General features: G+C 46.4%; 1 protein-coding gene across 1 annotated transcript in view; it reads left to right on the top strand.

Annotated features, from left to right (window-relative positions):
- Positions 1-10,876: 10,876 nt before the first annotated feature.
- T265_00055 (hypothetical protein) overlaps positions 10,877-17,313 on the top strand; it is a gene marked incomplete at both ends in the record, with an annotated part of 28,252 nt that continues 21,815 nt past the window's right edge. The window contains one exon of the mRNA XM_009163712.1: positions 10,877-10,961. The remainder of the gene's footprint in view (positions 10,962-17,313) is intronic.

Here is a 17,313-nt window from a genome sequence, read left to right as displayed (position 1 = left end):
GTTAGTGAGTCTGCTTCGTCTGGTCTCTTTATTTTTGTGTACCCGAACTAGCGTAATCATTTTTATTTCTTTGCCACACACTCCTGGTAAACTACCTTATTGGGTAGCCAGACCACTACACTAGAAACCTAGTCACAGAGCCGTAGGCTTGTTGGGGGAGAACATTTAGTCTAGTGTGATGTGCAAATGACGTCATAGAATGCCGGATTCTGCAAGTGAGAATCACATCATACCTACATCTCGATTGAAAGAGGCGCGTACAAATTGTATTGCGTGCTGCCGATTCATGATCACATTTGTCGAATCCTGAGCCTGCCATTGTGATGTTGTTGTTCGACCTTTGAAAATATTGTTTAATATATGAATGTAGCACTGGGACTGTTCCCATGTTGCATCGTTTCTTAAAGGTGACCTCCAAGTAAACAAAGGACCCTAGTTAAGCTTGTGCAAGTGGAACTGAACACTTCAAAATGTCGACAAAACCTATCTTGTTGAGAAGTAGAGGCTCCCGGTTTAGTGACTAGCCCAGCTAGGAGAAAGATAGAGCTCAAGTGATTGCCGAGACATTGAAGTTTACGGCTGAATGACGAGCCGGAAACGCTTAGAAGCCTTAAGCATGCTCCTAATAATTCGAAATCAAACACCTTGTTATTGAATGCAGCATCCATATGCGCTACGATTTCCAACGAAAGCATATACTACTCCACAACGATCTTCCTATAGCGCACACTCAGGTAAAAACGTAAACCCGCCACCCCTCCAGCGATCCTCAAGTCCCTCAGTTCGCAGGCCGGCCTTCATGTACAGAAAATCCTTTTATAAAACGTGGCCGTTGCCACAGACGGAAGGCCGTTTCGGTTACAGCATGTATCCAGGAAGGCCTATTATAAATCCAAAACACCAATTAGAGCAAAGTAAAAATTCCCATAGCGCGTGTTAGACAGCGGGGACCTGCTAAAGGCAGATGAAGTGACTCCTCGAGCGCAACCCGTTCTACGTAGCATATACCCTCTTTCCTAGGCTGCGACCGCGTCAAACACCTCATTCTCTGAATATATAATAGGAGCAGGAACCTCCCATTTTCCTCCAATCTCTTGTTCTCCTGCACCCTAGATCATTTACTCCTACAGACTCATCCAACATCCGGTTTATGTTGTCCACTTCTTTCCGTGCAGCATGTGTACTAACTGCATTTTTCAGCTTAGTCCTATGCCTACGCAGTCTAGGCTAGCGTCATCGCCAAAACAATAACGTTTATTATCTTCCTAAGCCATGTCAAACCATGTGTGCGGCGACAACATTCAATATTAGTAAAAATGGAAATGGCTTCTGGAAAACTGCAAGATTTTTCATGGTTAACAGTTCATGATGAAAAATGTCTGTCTGATGAATTTTTTTTCATCAAGGATGATTTGTTTAAGTGAGCAAATCATCAGGGCCATCAACCACCACCGATTGGAAAACAGTGCCTGACGTCGTAAGATATCACGGCATGCGGTTCATGCACAAGCCAGCATTCTGATTTGTTAGTTGTGCACAAGCCGGGGAGCCCGCGCGTTTAAATTGCATTTGTGCACGAGCCAGGGAAAAAAGCAAGTTAAATGGTTGAAGCGCACAAACCAAGAAGGGGTGGACTGTCAGTGCCAGCGAGAAAACAGCATGAAACAATTTTAATAATTTCTTGCAGGAGGCCTCTGCTTCTTCACGTGAAATGTGTGCAATGAAACGTTTATTAAATAAGAAACCTCAACATCACAGAACGTATCCGCGTATCTTAACGTATTCATCGACCTGCCTTTCTCCACACAACCTTTTTCTGACTACCCACATCACTTCTTCCAATAAAACCTTGGAAGGAACTGGACTTTTGTGTTTTCAGGAATCTCGACTCAAACTTAACTTTAGTAATGGATATGTATACATGTTTAGGACTTCCCAATCGGAACATTAAGTTGCTTTCACCTTAAAAAATCATATTTTACGCCATATATGACTCAGCAAAAGCAGTAGGATCCCATGAAGTAACATGTTAACCGAGAAAGTCGAAAAGGAGTCGGATGATGCCGCCGGACTTGAACCGCGAGCCATTCCCAAACTTACCCCGCTCGGCCACCCGGCCACGGGCGACGATTGAAGCAAACGTGCGCTAAGCAGCTACGCCTCGTATGTAGTGGTTGCGTTTCGGCACGGATAGCATGACTGGAACCATCCAATCATTTGCTTCAGTTTGGCCTGGGCATGAATCAACTTCCAGATATCCCAAATTCCTGTGAATCGTAAATCGCTTGAAAGGAACGAAGGTTGCAGGTGGCTTTGCAGCTAAAGTGATTCACTGACCATTTCAGAGTCCATAAAGTGCTCGTGGACGCAAGGTGTTCAGAAGTGTCTCTCCTGTAATTAATTTCTTTTGCATGTATCCCTTTTGGTTGAACGAATACCGAGTCCTGTTTTTTCTGGGGCCCTGAGAATTTCAATTTCGTGTTGTCATCGTGGTAGGCACATTCATTATTTTCAGGTACACTGTACTAGGCTTGCAGATGTTGATGACTTATGCTCGTAGGTCAAGTTTGGCAGTAAACTGCAGCATGCCAAAGCGGTCATAGAGGACAGCATAGCGAACCTAGGAGATGCAAAGAACTAAAGTGTGCATGCGATTCCACAATGCCTATCCCATTGACCGACATGCGCCCATCCATATACACCGGGAAAAGTTGAAGGTCCAACTTACACGAGATGAAAATTTGCATTCTGTTTAGTGCAAATGTCCCACCAAGAAGCTTACGGCCTTCTCGGTGCTCAGTGTTTGGTAAGCTATTGGCGTCTTGAAATGAGGGGGAGATAATTGGGGTTATCAAAATAACACTACGAGACAGACGGCTGACAAGCTGGAGCAATACTCACCCCATAAAAAGAGCAGCGACGATCTCGTCGAGGCTGTTTTACACATCTTAAACGGCTGATTCGCATTGTGTTGTCTTTGTAGCCTTGTTCCTACTATCAGGCCGCAAGAACTACAAGACTTGTCTGAAATGCGTAACCCATTAACGGAAAATCAGCCTAGGTTTCGCGGGCCTTTCATAGGTCAACGAAACCATCGTCGTCTCTCTCTTCCGATCCGATTGGTGCTTGCGCATTATTACTAGCAGAATGAAATTAATTCACGACTGTCGGCTAGCTCCTTCTTGGAGCCCGAAAATACGAGCACATACACACTCCCAGGATTCAATGTGCTAGGACTATGTGTTACGGTTATTTGCTTTCCAAGTTTGAGTCACGCGTGCCAATCCAGGAAAACGACCAGGAAATCCGAATTCTGGAATCACGGTACTATTGCAAACACAATAATATACATATTCAACAAACCTCAACGGATTCTCCTCTGCAGATACCGTAAGGTTACAAAATAAGGCGGTACAATTACCAGCCTCAGGATAGACGCAGATCACTTCGCCTCAAAGTCGATATCGTCACAATCGAACAGATATCGACGGCGAACAACCGCAAAAATCACAATGTCCGACCAAAGTCCGTAAGAGTTATAAAAATAGTTCAGTAAAACAAGAGGGTTTCAGCTCATCTGGTTAAGGGGAATAAATATGGGGATTGGCTGTCACGTGGGGTTGGAAACGGGAGCACACTGTTGGCAAGCTGTCATCTACACTATGTGCTTCGAGCCAGTTTGACATCACGAAATGCTTTATTGTGGACCTTTAGACGTACAAACCTTCGCGGTTTCTGGACGGAGCGGGCCAGATACCGAAAATAAACTAACCGTCTGCGGACTCACCTTAAGACAAGCCTCAGGAACGCCACCGTGAAGCGGGCAAAGTTCACCATCATATCGGCTGATATGATGTGATACGCGACACGTTGCGCACCAGCGATCGTAGGCGGTACCGTGACCGGCCACCATTTTTTGATAGTCTGAGTGCAGCTCTTCTTGTGGTCCATTGTTATTATTATTATTACTGTTGTAACTGTTGTAACTGTTGTAACTATGTACATGGCCCGCACGTGTCTCTGAGGTATAACCAAGTTTCCTGAAACCCATCCGGCTTCCCATCCGCTAAAACACTCACGGAGGGTAGTTTTTTATCCTTTCCAATTTGATTTCAAATCTGGTATCCCACGCTCAGTGTTGAGTAATCCATGTGTGCACTGAGTCACAGGCGCATCACAACCCAAGTCACAACTAGTGACCCAGTGGTATGCCCCGCTAAGCCCTCTAACAACGCACTGACGATACCACATCGGTTGGTTATGAAACGTCTGGGATCAACGTCCAACCACACCATTTTTCAGTTTGTTTCATTCATGTAAGTGTTGGTGTTGTACAAACGTCTTCACTTGGCTTCAGCTCACTAATTCTTTTTTCCCGTTTTCAGCTCATCGGTCTGCTAATGCAGTTGAATATTTTGCAGGAAATTTAGCTTCTCCTTTTTCTAGTTTATTGAACTTGAGATCATTACGGGGGCATTCGTGATGAATAACTCCGTTGCGTTTTCTCCCATGAAACCAAGTGGTATCGAGAATTTGTGGGATATGTAAAAAAATTTGTCTTTTAGATTTAACAGGCGCCAAACCAGATAAAATCAGGCCCAAGGAACTTGTCGCTGCCACTGCGATTGTTAGGTTATTATGAAATATCATACGCTCGACATGTTGTTCGGGGATGTCTGAACTTAGCCGCATGACGACCCCTACATTTTGACGCCCGACCACCTAGAGCATGGCATCCCATTCAGCAAGTCTCGCTTCAACGAGCTCTACGTCACTTGACGCCTCAAGTGCCACGACTTCAAAAGAATGCGCTGAGTAGCTGAAGTATCGAACTCGTCATAACATGTGCAGCGGTCCGTTTCAGTTAATCTGGGGAGTCCGTAAACCATTCCGTTTTTCCAGAGATGCAGCATCAATGGCCTTCTCCTAGCTTAAAGTAGGCCCTTGGTTACGTGTTGGTTGTGAAAGTGGATGACATTCTCCGTTCACGGAAACTTCATCAATGTGTCCAGAACTCATTGTAGAACCAGCTGATGGTCGTCTTACCCACGTACGTATCATCCGCACAAAACAGAGGCCTCAAAATTGAGAATTCCCTGCCTCTGTGTGCAATACTCACTGTGTTGAAGGACAAGATAGGCGACATATAGCACTGAGCTATGTTGACGGATAAAGCGACGTAAAGCCGTGCTATTTTCACGCGCAACAAGCCACTGGGTGGCATTGCGTTCCATAAGATTATTACTGTTGTAACTATGTACATGGCCCGCACGTGTCTCTGAGGTATAACCAAGTTTCCTGAAACCCATCCGGCTTCCCATCCGCTAAAACACTCACGGAGGGTAGTTTTTTATCCTTTCCAATTTGATTTCAAATCTGGTATCCCACGCTCAGTGTTGAGTAATCCATGTGTGCACTGAGTCACAGGCGCATCACAACCCAAGTCACAACTAGTGACCCAGTGGTATGCCCCGCTAAGCCCTCTAACAACGCACTGACGATACCACATCGGTTGGTTATGAAACGTCTGGGATCAACGTCCAACCACACCATTTTTCAGTTTGTTTCATTCATGTAAGTGTTGGTGTTGTACAAACGTCTTCACTTGGCTTCAGCTCACTAATTCTTTTTTCCCGTTTTCAGCTCATCGGTCTGCTAATGCAGTTGAATATTTTGCAGGAAATTTAGCTTCTCCTTTTTCTAGTTTATTGAACTTGAGATCATTACGGGGGCATTCGTGATGAATAACTCCGTTGCGTTTTCTCCCATGAAACCAAGTGGTATCGAGAATTTGTGGGATATGTAAAAAAATTTGTCTTTTAGATTTAACAGGCGCCAAACCAGATAAAATCAGGCCCAAGGAACTTGTCGCTGCCACTGCGATTGTTAGGTTATTATGAAATATCATACGCTCGACATGTTGTTCGGGGATGTCTGAACTTAGCCGCATGACGACCCCTACATTTTGACGCCCGACCACCTAGAGCATGGCATCCCATTCAGCAAGTCTCGCTTCAACGAGCTCTACGTCACTTGACGCCTCAAGTGCCACGACTTCAAAAGAATGCGCTGAGTAGCTGAAGTATCGAACTCGTCATAACATGTGCAGCGGTCCGTTTCAGTTAATCTGGGGAGTCCGTAAACCATTCCGTTTTTCCAGAGATGCAGCATCAATGGCCTTCTCCTAGCTTAAAGTAGGCCCTTGGTTACGTGTTGGTTGTGAAAGTGGATGACATTCTCCGTTCATGGAAACTTCGTCAATGTGTCCAGAACTCATTGTAGAACCAGCTGATGGTCGTCTTACCCACGTACGTATCATCCGCACAAAACAGAGACCTCAAAATTGAGAATTCCCTGCCTCTGTGTGCAATACTCACTGTGTTGAAGGACAAGATAGGCGACATATAGCACTGAGCTATGTTGACGGATAAAGCGACGTAAAGCCGTGCTATTTTCACGCGCAACAAGCCACTGGGTGGCATTGCGTTCCATAAACACCTCACCGTTTTGCGAAATGTGTTCAAACACAGGCAACATGTATTCCCCTCCATGGTCTGCTTTGACGACGCTGCCGAGGAATTACTCAATTACCGAACAATATCTATGGAGATGTCACCATCGTGCGGATATCCCGCAAGGACACACCATGAATTTGTATAATATCCAAGTGCCCGATGGTCGTACGTCAACTTCAAGTGGGCTATTCGTGCGCAGCGTTGTTTGACATATTTCGGAAAGGTAACAGCGGATGTCTTGTGAACGCAAATTGGCATTTTAAGAGCATGTGAACAGAGCGATAGCCCGGAGCATACAGCCCACAAAATCCTCCAGCGTGGTGAGTGATCCTTAGACAACCATGAGACGCGCATCTCTTATACCTTTGAGCAGAGAGAAATTTGGAAGTGGTGCGACCTTATTGCTTATCCTTCACGTCAGCGTATATTGCGTGCCTCTGCTCTCGGTATTCAGAGACCACTCGTTCCGACAGAGTAAGTCAGATCTTTTTTCGTGCATCGCCCAGCGGGTACTAGCAAAATACAACCTAGAAGAGCTTGCTTCACCTGTCTCTTTTCCCTAATCCATAGTCATCGCCTGTAGAAGAACCGCTTGAAAAGTTTGAAGTATTGGTCGCAAATAGAAGTCATTGAAATTTGGGTGGTTGTTCGCGTCTCTGAGGGAAAGCTTTTACATTAAACGAGAAACGGAAAGACCGCTAGGTACGCTAGTGCTGGTTCACCTAATGAATAAAATCATGTATTTCGCCAATGTTGGTTTCATAATTTTCAGGCTTCTGTTTAGTAGAGCGGTAGCACACAACCTCCCAATGATGAGGGGATGTTCTTGGTCCTCAGCTTGGTCTGTTTTGCATAGTTACGGCCCCATAATCAGCGCCCCTTATGTACGTGGGCCTAGCAGTAGCGATAAGCAGCCGAGCTTGGCATTGCGCACGTTGCGGTGGTGAAGAACTATTTGGGGCCACATTGTTTGGTAATTTTGATGTTCCTCTCAAAGAAACCCAGCTCAATGACGTTACGCTTTCTGCTGGAGGACAGTTTTTGCTCCAGACGATGCAAGTTCACGCAATCTTTGATAGAAAGCTACATTTCCTTTATCATGTGTGGCATAAGTGAATGTATAAAAGCAGTGCACGGTGACGTCCATGTTGTGCAATGCATTGCAGTACATTAATGTGCAAGAAACAATCACAATCGCAGAGTGTATAATACAGTCCCTTCTAAATGCGATACAGAAATCATAACTGAGTTTGATGGAGCAATATATAGCCGCATACCGCGGAATTCTCCTACCCGACAAATATTGCTTTGCTCCACACCCTTACTTGGCCTCTATTCGTGGCTTCTTTTGAGCGAGAGATGGCAGAAAATCACATTTTTGTTATCGGATATCTGCAGAAACCTTGAGTCATGTACTCAATAACCCAGAGAGCGCTTCGCGGGTGGCCGTTCGCCTCAATTTTCGACAAATACGATCGGCAGGTAACTCTTGTCGCCATTGGCTACCGTCGGTGAAATGAGTAACCCGAAAATTTTCGGATTAAGGACTTCACTGTTTTCCTGAAAAATTTTGGAAACCTGTCACAGGCGGACAGCATAAAAGTCGCAGTCTACTGACACAACGTCGATGAAGAACCTTACCGAGTAACTGACCGCTTTCAGGGATACGTTTGTCACTCTCAGGCCTCACAAAACCCGATCTAAAGCTAACTGCAGGGTCTAATTGCCAGACTCTCTGAGCGTAAATAAGAAGACGAGGTAAGGTTAGAGGATGAGGAGATGACAGAGTAATATAGTAAACCGGTGGCAACACAGGTTTTTGTTCCCCACCTCAACGGAACCCCTCAGGTCGGAGCTTCTCGACTAAATGCGCCTCTGAACCACGACGGAAGAACATATTCAGTGAAATCTTTGGTATTGGAACGGTGTATGGCTACAGCATGCATTTAGGACGGTCACCATCGGTGTGAAACAATCATATCACCCTTTAGCTTTAGTAATTCAGTTCATATCTCAGTCTCCACAGAAAGAGAGCGCTCCGGAATGTACAAAGTAATCGTTCTTGACGGCATGGTCATAATAGTACAATCAGAATAAAGACACGACTGACGTCAGGTATGGGTGCCCAGCAGTGTGTGAAAGCAATGCAGTCACATGAAAATTGAGTACTGTCTGACAGAGACGAAGTCATACCTCCACTGGCGTGATCCATATACAGCGGACATTACGGACAGAAAAAAAGAGGTTCAAGAGGAGACGCTGCTTTCCACTGTAAAACACACAGGCAGGTAAAACAACTCGTCTGGTATCAACGAAATTAAAGACTACGTACATTTTTATGGAAATCAGTTCATACGTAGGGACACTTATATAGGCAGCACACATGCTTAGTTGCCAAACGGTCTACAAGGGCGCTATGAGTTTACTAATCGATATCGACGAGGACAACGTCCTCACAGCCGACCACCATATTGGACGTGAAAAGCAAGTCGCAATCTGTTTAGACATTGTGGACCCTAGTCACAAACAAGGCCTACACCTGAACTGTGCTCGTTTCAGCGTAAAGCATGGGCAACGGCAGCCCCATTGGGAGATTCAAACTAACAGCGCAAGGTTTTGTTTTACTGTGGGATTCAATTGTGCCTTACACTAAAAAGCTCACCGCCTACATCAGAAAAATCACATAATGGTACGGCTTACGGGTGTAGAACTAAGCGCCCTCTGAAACTTGACAGTTTAATTTCAGTAAATATGACCCGGATAATTTCAGGCCAATATCAGACAGCTTCCATGAGGAGAATCGACCTACGAGCATGGGGCATACAACTACTGACAAAGTTAACGTCCTTTAAAAATTTCTCGGAATATCGTGAGAACGATTAATACACAGAATTTATTCTGTTTTCCCGACCTGGCGTTAATTATTCGAGGTCAGTGCGTGTTGCTATGCCAACAACCCTTCACCTCGAGATACGGTGATACTTCAGCATCCGTTTATTAGGTCGGAGGATCCACGATACAGATTTTTGTGTGCGAGTAATTTTCACTTATATTTTGCGTCAGCAAGTGTACCGCAGGCTAGATTGACTCCCACAAATCAATATAGCTGCAGACTCGCATAAAGCATTCGTCTATCTTAAACGAATCGCTTCTTCCACTGAGTTGGGGCCCATTAGAAGCACAATGCTATTAGCTGCAAAACCTTTGCGGAAGGAATAAAACTTTTCCGCCGAAGCGTTGCATTTCATTGCCTATATGCTCAAGCTACAATCCACTTCAGTCTACCTTCAAATTCCCCCAGGTCACCAGTTTCCTTTCCCACCGTAGCAAACATACCTCTGGCGGAAAAATTCTGGTGGAATACTTTCCTAGCATCACTACTGCCCGTGGATGCTTAGACTGGACTCGTACTCTTATTAGCTGCAAACCTTTGCGGAAGGAATAAAACTTTTCCGCCGAAGCGTTGCATTTCATTGCCTATATGCTCAAGCTACAATCCACTTCAGTCTACCTTCAAATTCCCCCAGGTCACCAGTTTCCTTTCCCACCGTAGCAAACATACCTCTGGCGGAAAAATTCTGGTGGAATACTTTCCTAGCATCACTACTGCCCGTGGATGCTTAGACTGGACTCGTACTCTGAACTCAATTGTCTGTATCTTTTAGTGCAACAGGGACACATCGTAGCTTTCGAAAATCCAACTCCATTGTGCGAGAGCCGAGCGTAGCGTGGGACGTCAGGAAGTCAGAGGTATTCGACGTTCGACAGGATGTAGCGACGGCACACGTCAGTTCTGAAATGTGCAGACTGGTATTAATGAATCCACACAGTATACACAGCACACATGCACACAGGTCGGGTGGTACAGGGAAGAAGACCGGAGTGTAGCAACAACGCACGTGTATTAACCCGAACCAAAACCGGAAGACAGGGGTGTGTGTACAAAGTTGGGTCAAGGTCAGTTAGATGGGTGTACAAGCGGGATACTATTTCCTGCCCAGGGCCCGTGGTGACTCGTCCGTGGTACCCGCAATAGGGGAAGAGAGGGACGGAGAGGCACACATAATGTCATATGATAGAACATACAATCGGTACAGTCGGGTTTCAAATGCGTTACAGATCACTGTTTTCTAGTCCGAGGGCTTTGTTGACCTTAAGAAGCCGCTCAGTTAAACAAGTTGCCAAATCAAATAAGCTTCAGGATAATGAAGTAAATATAGGGGTTTTTACCTATGTAGTGGTGAGCTCCACAACATTGCAGTTTCCCAGACATCCTTGTCGTACGCCGTGGTGGTCACGTGACGTTGCCTGCATCTGTCACGTGATAATTTTTGGGCCAATCATCTGATTGGGTTTGGTTTTGAGTCAGCTTCTGTCGTAGCGATATTAGCTGTGACGGTTTTTATGCTGTAGTATACGGTGTCTGTCATTTTGATTGATTCACATGTAAGTATCGGTGATGTACAACCTTGCTTACTGGGCTTTGGCTCACGAGCCTTGTTCCTGTTTTCTAAATGACCATCTCGAGATGGTCATTTAGGTAATCTCGTAATGGACGCTTTAAGCCGTAATTACGGTTAAGACCGTCAGGAACTACAATAATAACTTCAAATTAGGAAAGACTGCAGTGCGGAGCGAAAATGCTTACAGTAGTGTGGCACTCCAACAGGTGAAAATGTTCACCCATGCGTAAATTGCAACTAAACACCGCAGAATACCCAATGGACGAGCTCCCAGAGCAGCAGCCGCTTCTCCGTAGACCTTGTGCAACTGGACAGCATCGGGAGAGCAGCTTAAGTGCCAGACTCGTTTGCGCGACTTCCGAAAACGCATGTGCTGACCTAGTACTGTTAGGGTGCTGCAATGAGTCGAAAGTGACAGGAGGCCTTGGTTTTTCTACTAGTAACTATTGCGTCCTGCTGACCCAAAGCTGACTACTTTGTCGTGATGGTTCGGTTGCAGCGTTGCAATGATCCTGTGGGCTACACTGGTTGAAATTTAATTAGTTAAGATTCGACCGTGTGAGATTTTTCAGTGGTTATAGCGCGAATATACAGACCGAAAGGTCCGTGGTTTTAACCCAACCTCTACCTCTCGAATCCCCCTGTCTAGGCTTGGGCAACCTGACAGTATCCCAGCCCTCGTGCTTCTTTTGGATGGCGTAGCAGCTAGGAAGGGTGTTGAAGCTGAACGATTTTCCCTATTATTTATCCTTATCAACCGTATAAAGAAGACCCCTGGGTAACAGTCCGGCGAAGGGCAGTGAAACACTTCTCGAAGCAATTATCGTACAGGCCAGTCTAGTAGTGAAGTCGCGCGGTGAGCCATGGTACAGACATTTCTGCATCCGGGTGCAGACTCGGTGCGGAAATTAAACACTATTGCGCCCCTAGTTTCTACTTAGCGAGAATCCTCATGTGCGCTAATTTTGCCCATTTTAATATTTTCCCTAGTTGGATTCTTGAATCGCCTTGTCAGCATGTCCTCATGTCGTGCCTTGTTCCTGTTTTCTAAATGACCATCTCGAGATGGTCATTTAGGTAATCTCGTAATGGACGCTTTAAGCCGTAATTACGGTTAAGACCGTCAGGAACTACAATAATAACTTCAAATTAGGAAAGACTGCAGTGCGGAGCGAAAATGCTTACAGTAGTGTGGCACTCCAACAGGTGAAAATGTTCACCCATGCGTAAATTGCAACTAAACACCGCAGAATACCCAATGGACGAGCTCCCAGAGCAGCAGCCGCTTCTCCGTAGACCTTGTGCAACTGGACAGCATCGGGAGAGCAGCTTAAGTGCCAGACTCGTTTGCGCGACTTCCGAAAACGCATGTGCTGACCTAGTACTGTTAGGGTGCTGCAATGAGTCGAAAGTGACAGGAGGCCTTGGTTTTTCTACTAGTAACTATTGCGTCCTGCTGACCCAAAGCTGACTACTTTGTCGTGATGGTTCGGTTGCAGCGTTGCAATGATCCTGTGGGCTACACTGGTTGAAATTTAATTAGTTAAGATTCGACCGTGTGAGATTTTTCAGTGGTTATAGCGCGAATATACAGACCGAAAGGTCCGTGGTTTTAACCCAACCTCTACCTCTCGAATCCCCCTGTCTAGGCTTGGGCAACCTGACAGTATCCCAGCCCTCGTGCTTCTTTTGGATGGCGTAGCAGCTAGGAAGGGTGTTGAAGCTGAACGATTTTCCCTATTATTTATCCTTATCAACCGTATAAAGAAGACCCCTGGGTAACAGTCCGGCGAAGGGCAGTGAAACACTTCTCGAAGCAATTATCGTACAGGCCAGTCTAGTAGTGAAGTCGCGCGGTGAGCCATGGTACAGACATTTCTGCATCCGGGTGCAGACTCGGTGCGGAAATTAAACACTATTGCGCCCCTAGTTTCTACTTAGCGAGAATCCTCATGTGCGCTAATTTTGCCCATTTTAATATTTTCCCTAGTTGGATTCTTGAATCGCCTTGTCAGCATGTCCTCATGTCGTGCTTATCCAAATACCTGTACGTATTTCCACAGCATTTTACTCGATTGGATATTGAAATAAGTTATTTGAATTTCAAACATTTATATAAAAGGGGCAAAATTTTATAGAACATCTTCAGGTCAGTATTTCCTGGCGACTTTCTGCAAGCCTTTTCTGACCTTCGCTTGTTCGTTCTGCGGCCAACGGTGGACGGAAGTTCGTCGCTAGAAACCTCTCCGTTGACGCTTCTGTAATGAAAAATAATGGAAAAAAATTGTTAGCTCCGGAAGCTCATCCAACTGGTTGTGCGGATCTGCTGTCGCTGTAGCATACACACGCACATGCGTATCAACATCAAAAATCAGGCGTCTGCGTCTTACTTTCTACTCCCTTGGCCCAGAGCAACCCTTTGCAACCAAGTGGCTCAGACCTTTTAGTTATTACTACGGTTAGTGGTCCACAAGGACAACTCCAACAGTCTCTCTTTTCGGACCTTTGATCCGAAAGTCTCAGGAGGAAACCCCGCATCCTTCCTTTTTGAGCCGAAACCCAAATGAGCCCCCTTTTGTCTGAATAACCTGGAAATGTCATTCACTCGTGCACTCGTTCACTGACCGGCCTTTCTCCATTCGCCGCTCAACGTCGTTCTAATTCTTTTGGCTGCAAATCAGCTAACCGTATCCAATAAAATAATTCAAAATATCTGTTCCAAGTAGCTCTCACTCTGACCTTGTTCTGCTTTCCGATCGACTCATGCTATGCCTCCGAAACACGCATGCGAAACCCCAATTCAGTCACACACCTGAAACCGCTTCGGACAAACCGAGATTTCTCGTACTCTACTCTTCGCGTGTCTACTTATCTTAATGCAGCGATTTGTGGTATTTGCGGTGTACGATTTGTGCTTGTCCCCAGGGCTCAGTGTGCCTTATTGTATCGGTTTTTGGTTAATAGCCGCCTTTGCGCGGTTTGGCTGAGTGTTTCAATCAAAATCAGTGCATCTAAGCGTGGTAAACGGTGCTTATGTATTGTGTCAGCATACGCTCCGACATGGCAGCTCTGAGGTTTAGAAAAACAGCTTTGTCAGGATTAGTTACGGTTGCTTCGGTCTGCGACAAACAAATATCATGATTCTTTTAGGTGATATGAATGCTCAGGTTTGCCGACTAAGTCCAAAGGATGCCCATCTTTGTGGCCGATTCGGGGCTGACGCTTACCACACAGATAACAGAAAGTGGCTTTTCGAACTATGTGCGATTTATTCCCAGTCAGTACAGGCGCTCACATTTGGTGACTTGAAGGTCACCATCCGTGGACTTCGTTGAACTGTGGCAATCAACCGTCGGTGGAGGTCTTCGACACAACATTCATTCGTTTCTCTTACGAAGAGACTCGGCGTAATGGTAGTATGGTGCTTTCTACACCATATACTAGGGGTTTCACTATGACATTCGCTTAGTATCTCATACCGGGTCGGTCTTTGGATAGAGCACTGACGAACAGTCTCTTTGTTCTCGAGGTTGGAGGTTAGTACATGTATGGCGACTTGTTCTGTAAACCTTGAAACGCACATTTCCTGCCAAAGACCGTTGCTTTGCAGTCAGGATTTCGAGCCAAAAGCTCTGGTTAAGGACCCTAGTCTTCTTCCTGTCTAGGTATGAGCACTCTGACAATATCCCATCCCGCGTACAACGATGAACGTCACAATAAAACATATGCCATCTCGGCCGTCGCATGTTTCATCAGTCGGGTCTGCCTACACCAGGGCGGGTAAGTGAAAACAAGCTAACGCCCCCTTCTCAAAGTTCCACATATCCTCTCTTCCCTCCTACTCCACCCTAAACAGGTCTCAGCATTAGGACTGACCGCCTTCCTCGCTCAGCTGCAGCTTTCGTACATCCGATTTCGTTATAACCCCAAGCGCCGCGAAGTTCTTTTCAAAACCCAGAAATCCAGTCTCCTTAGTTACTTTTAATGTTCACACACTTAAGCAAGCAGGATAACAAATGACTCTTGCTCGTACGCTGGATTTCCTCTTCGCTGATGTATGCTGAAACAAGGATACAAAACGCGAGTACCGTAGTCGACCTGACTGCCCCTCACTTTCTCCAGGTACCGGCCACGCACCTCTGATGACGTGAAGGCCGCTGCAGGTAGATTTGTCGGCATGCGTTTTATGTTGAGCCATCGAGCAAAATCGTTTTTACTTGAGTGGATACCCAGAAGCGAGATGGCTGAGGTTATAGCGCTAATTTACTGACCGGAAGGTCCGTGGTTCGAACGCGGCTTCTGTCTCCCAACTTCTCCTGTTTAGGCTTGGGCAACGTGGCGGTATCCAAGCCCTCGTGCTTCCTTCTGGTAGTATGGCAGCTAGGCCCCGAAAGGGTGCTACAGCTGAACACTGAATGGATACCCATTGGTAGCGAGTTCCGCTTGGCTCGTTTGGCTGCGTCTGTGAATCTGGAGAATGTGAGGCCCATCTGTCCCTGTTTATTGTATTTGCCTCCGCCCTGATGAACTGTAGCCCTGAATGTCCTAGGAACTGTTTCTGTGACGTTGTAGATACCCTTTTACACCGGCATTTGCCACTGACGAACAACCGTGCCCTATACCAACTGGTACGATCGACTGTACATAGGAAATCGACGGCCAGTGAAACGATAAGGAAAAAAGCTGGCTCATCAATTCACTCGGAAACGCCAATTGGAAAATGGACCGAACGCTTCGATGAACAGTTAAGCTGGCCTGCCGCAACACAGCGTTCGAAAATAGTTCATATAGGCAAACGGAATTTAAACTTTAATCGCCCGTCAGATGAAATATAATGTGAAATATCGGTGCGTTTAGCGTTAGAAGGCATTGGGACCGGACGGTCTATATCCAGTCCTCTTTAAAGGTGGCGAATCTCTGGTGACCTACCTGACAGTGCTCATTAGTGTGACATGGAGAGAAGAGAAAACGCTTGCCGAATGGAGCGCGTCAACAGCTACTATTGCCTTCAAAAAGGGTAACGAACACTGTGTAAACCATCGTCGCATCAGCTTGGTAGCTGGGGCTTTGAAGCTGCCCTCTAGTCTTATCCTTCGAAGGATGGCTGAACATAGGGAGAAACAGATCCATGAAAGCCAGGTTGGAATCCGTCCTACAGGAGGATGTCGCGATTAAATTTTCAACTCCCAACAGATTCTGGAACGGCGACACCGCTTCCAGCAACCAACAATGTTTGTGTTCCTTGACTTGAAGACTGCCTTTGATGCCGTGGATCGTCGGGTACAATGGTAGCGTCTGTGGAGCAAAGGCGGCCATCAAGGCGCTGTACGACAACCCTTATGGACGTGCGAAAGTCTACGACAAGCCCTTGCTTGCTTTCACTACATCAAGTTGTGTCACGCAATAATTCTGTCCCTTTTCACCTTTCCTCTTTAATTTCGTCGTTCATATTCTGACCTAAAGCTGCCACCTGGACGTGGTGAAGCCCTTGCTTTCACTACATCAAGTTGTGTCACGCAATAATTCTGTCCCTTTTCACCTTTCCTCTTTAATTTCGTCGTTCATATTCTGACTGACAGCTGCCACCTGGACGTGGTGGTCGGGCTTGAGTGCTGCAGCGATCCCGCGGGCTACACTGGTTGGAACTTCGTTCCACAAGGTGCAACCATGCCAGGAAGGCCAAAGGGGAGCAGCCAGACCAAGAGCGGCGAGACCCCGTACTACGAGTAATCGTGCTACGAGGTGGTCTGGGGGTAGTCGTACTGCCCTCTGCGACAGGAGTGTGAAGGCAGTAAGGTGTTTTCCCCAGGCGACCAGCATGTCCATATTTGTGAGAGCAGCAATGCTGCCTTCCCCTGAGGAAGGACGGGTTAGCAAAGATCGGCCCCAAAAACCGCACACTCCGATCGCCCAGCGGTTGACCGTGACCGCCGGCGCATTATCCAATGCGGTCGAAATACTTTTAAAACCAAAAAGCCTGGTGCTGCTCAAAAGGCACCTGCTGTGCGCAGCCGCATCAGGAATGAGACAGTAATGCCTTATTCCCTGCACCCTCGGGTTAGGCCAACCCCTTGCAACCGAGCAGGTCAGACTGTTGAGTCGTCGGCTCCGGGCAGGGTCCCCAAAGAAAACCCTAAATTCTCCCACTGCCTCGTGGGTCGGACTTTTGAGTCAGAGGCTAGGGTCAGGGTCCCCGAACAAAACCCTACGTCCTCCTACTGCCTTGTGGGTAAGACTTTTCAGTCGAAGGCTCAAGGTGGGGTACCTAAACCAAACCCCCTTCCTCGGCCTGGGCAGCCGGGAAGTATCATTTGGCCGCGCGGTTCAGCGTCCAC

The sequence above is a fragment of the Opisthorchis viverrini genome (genome assembly GCF_000715545.1).
Source record: "Opisthorchis viverrini unplaced genomic scaffold opera_v5_1, whole genome shotgun sequence".
Classification (NCBI taxonomy): Eukaryota; Metazoa; Platyhelminthes; class Trematoda; order Opisthorchiida; family Opisthorchiidae; genus Opisthorchis; species Opisthorchis viverrini.
The sequence above is the reverse complement of the archived record's forward strand: the minus strand, read 5'-3'. Positions and strand labels throughout refer to the sequence as shown.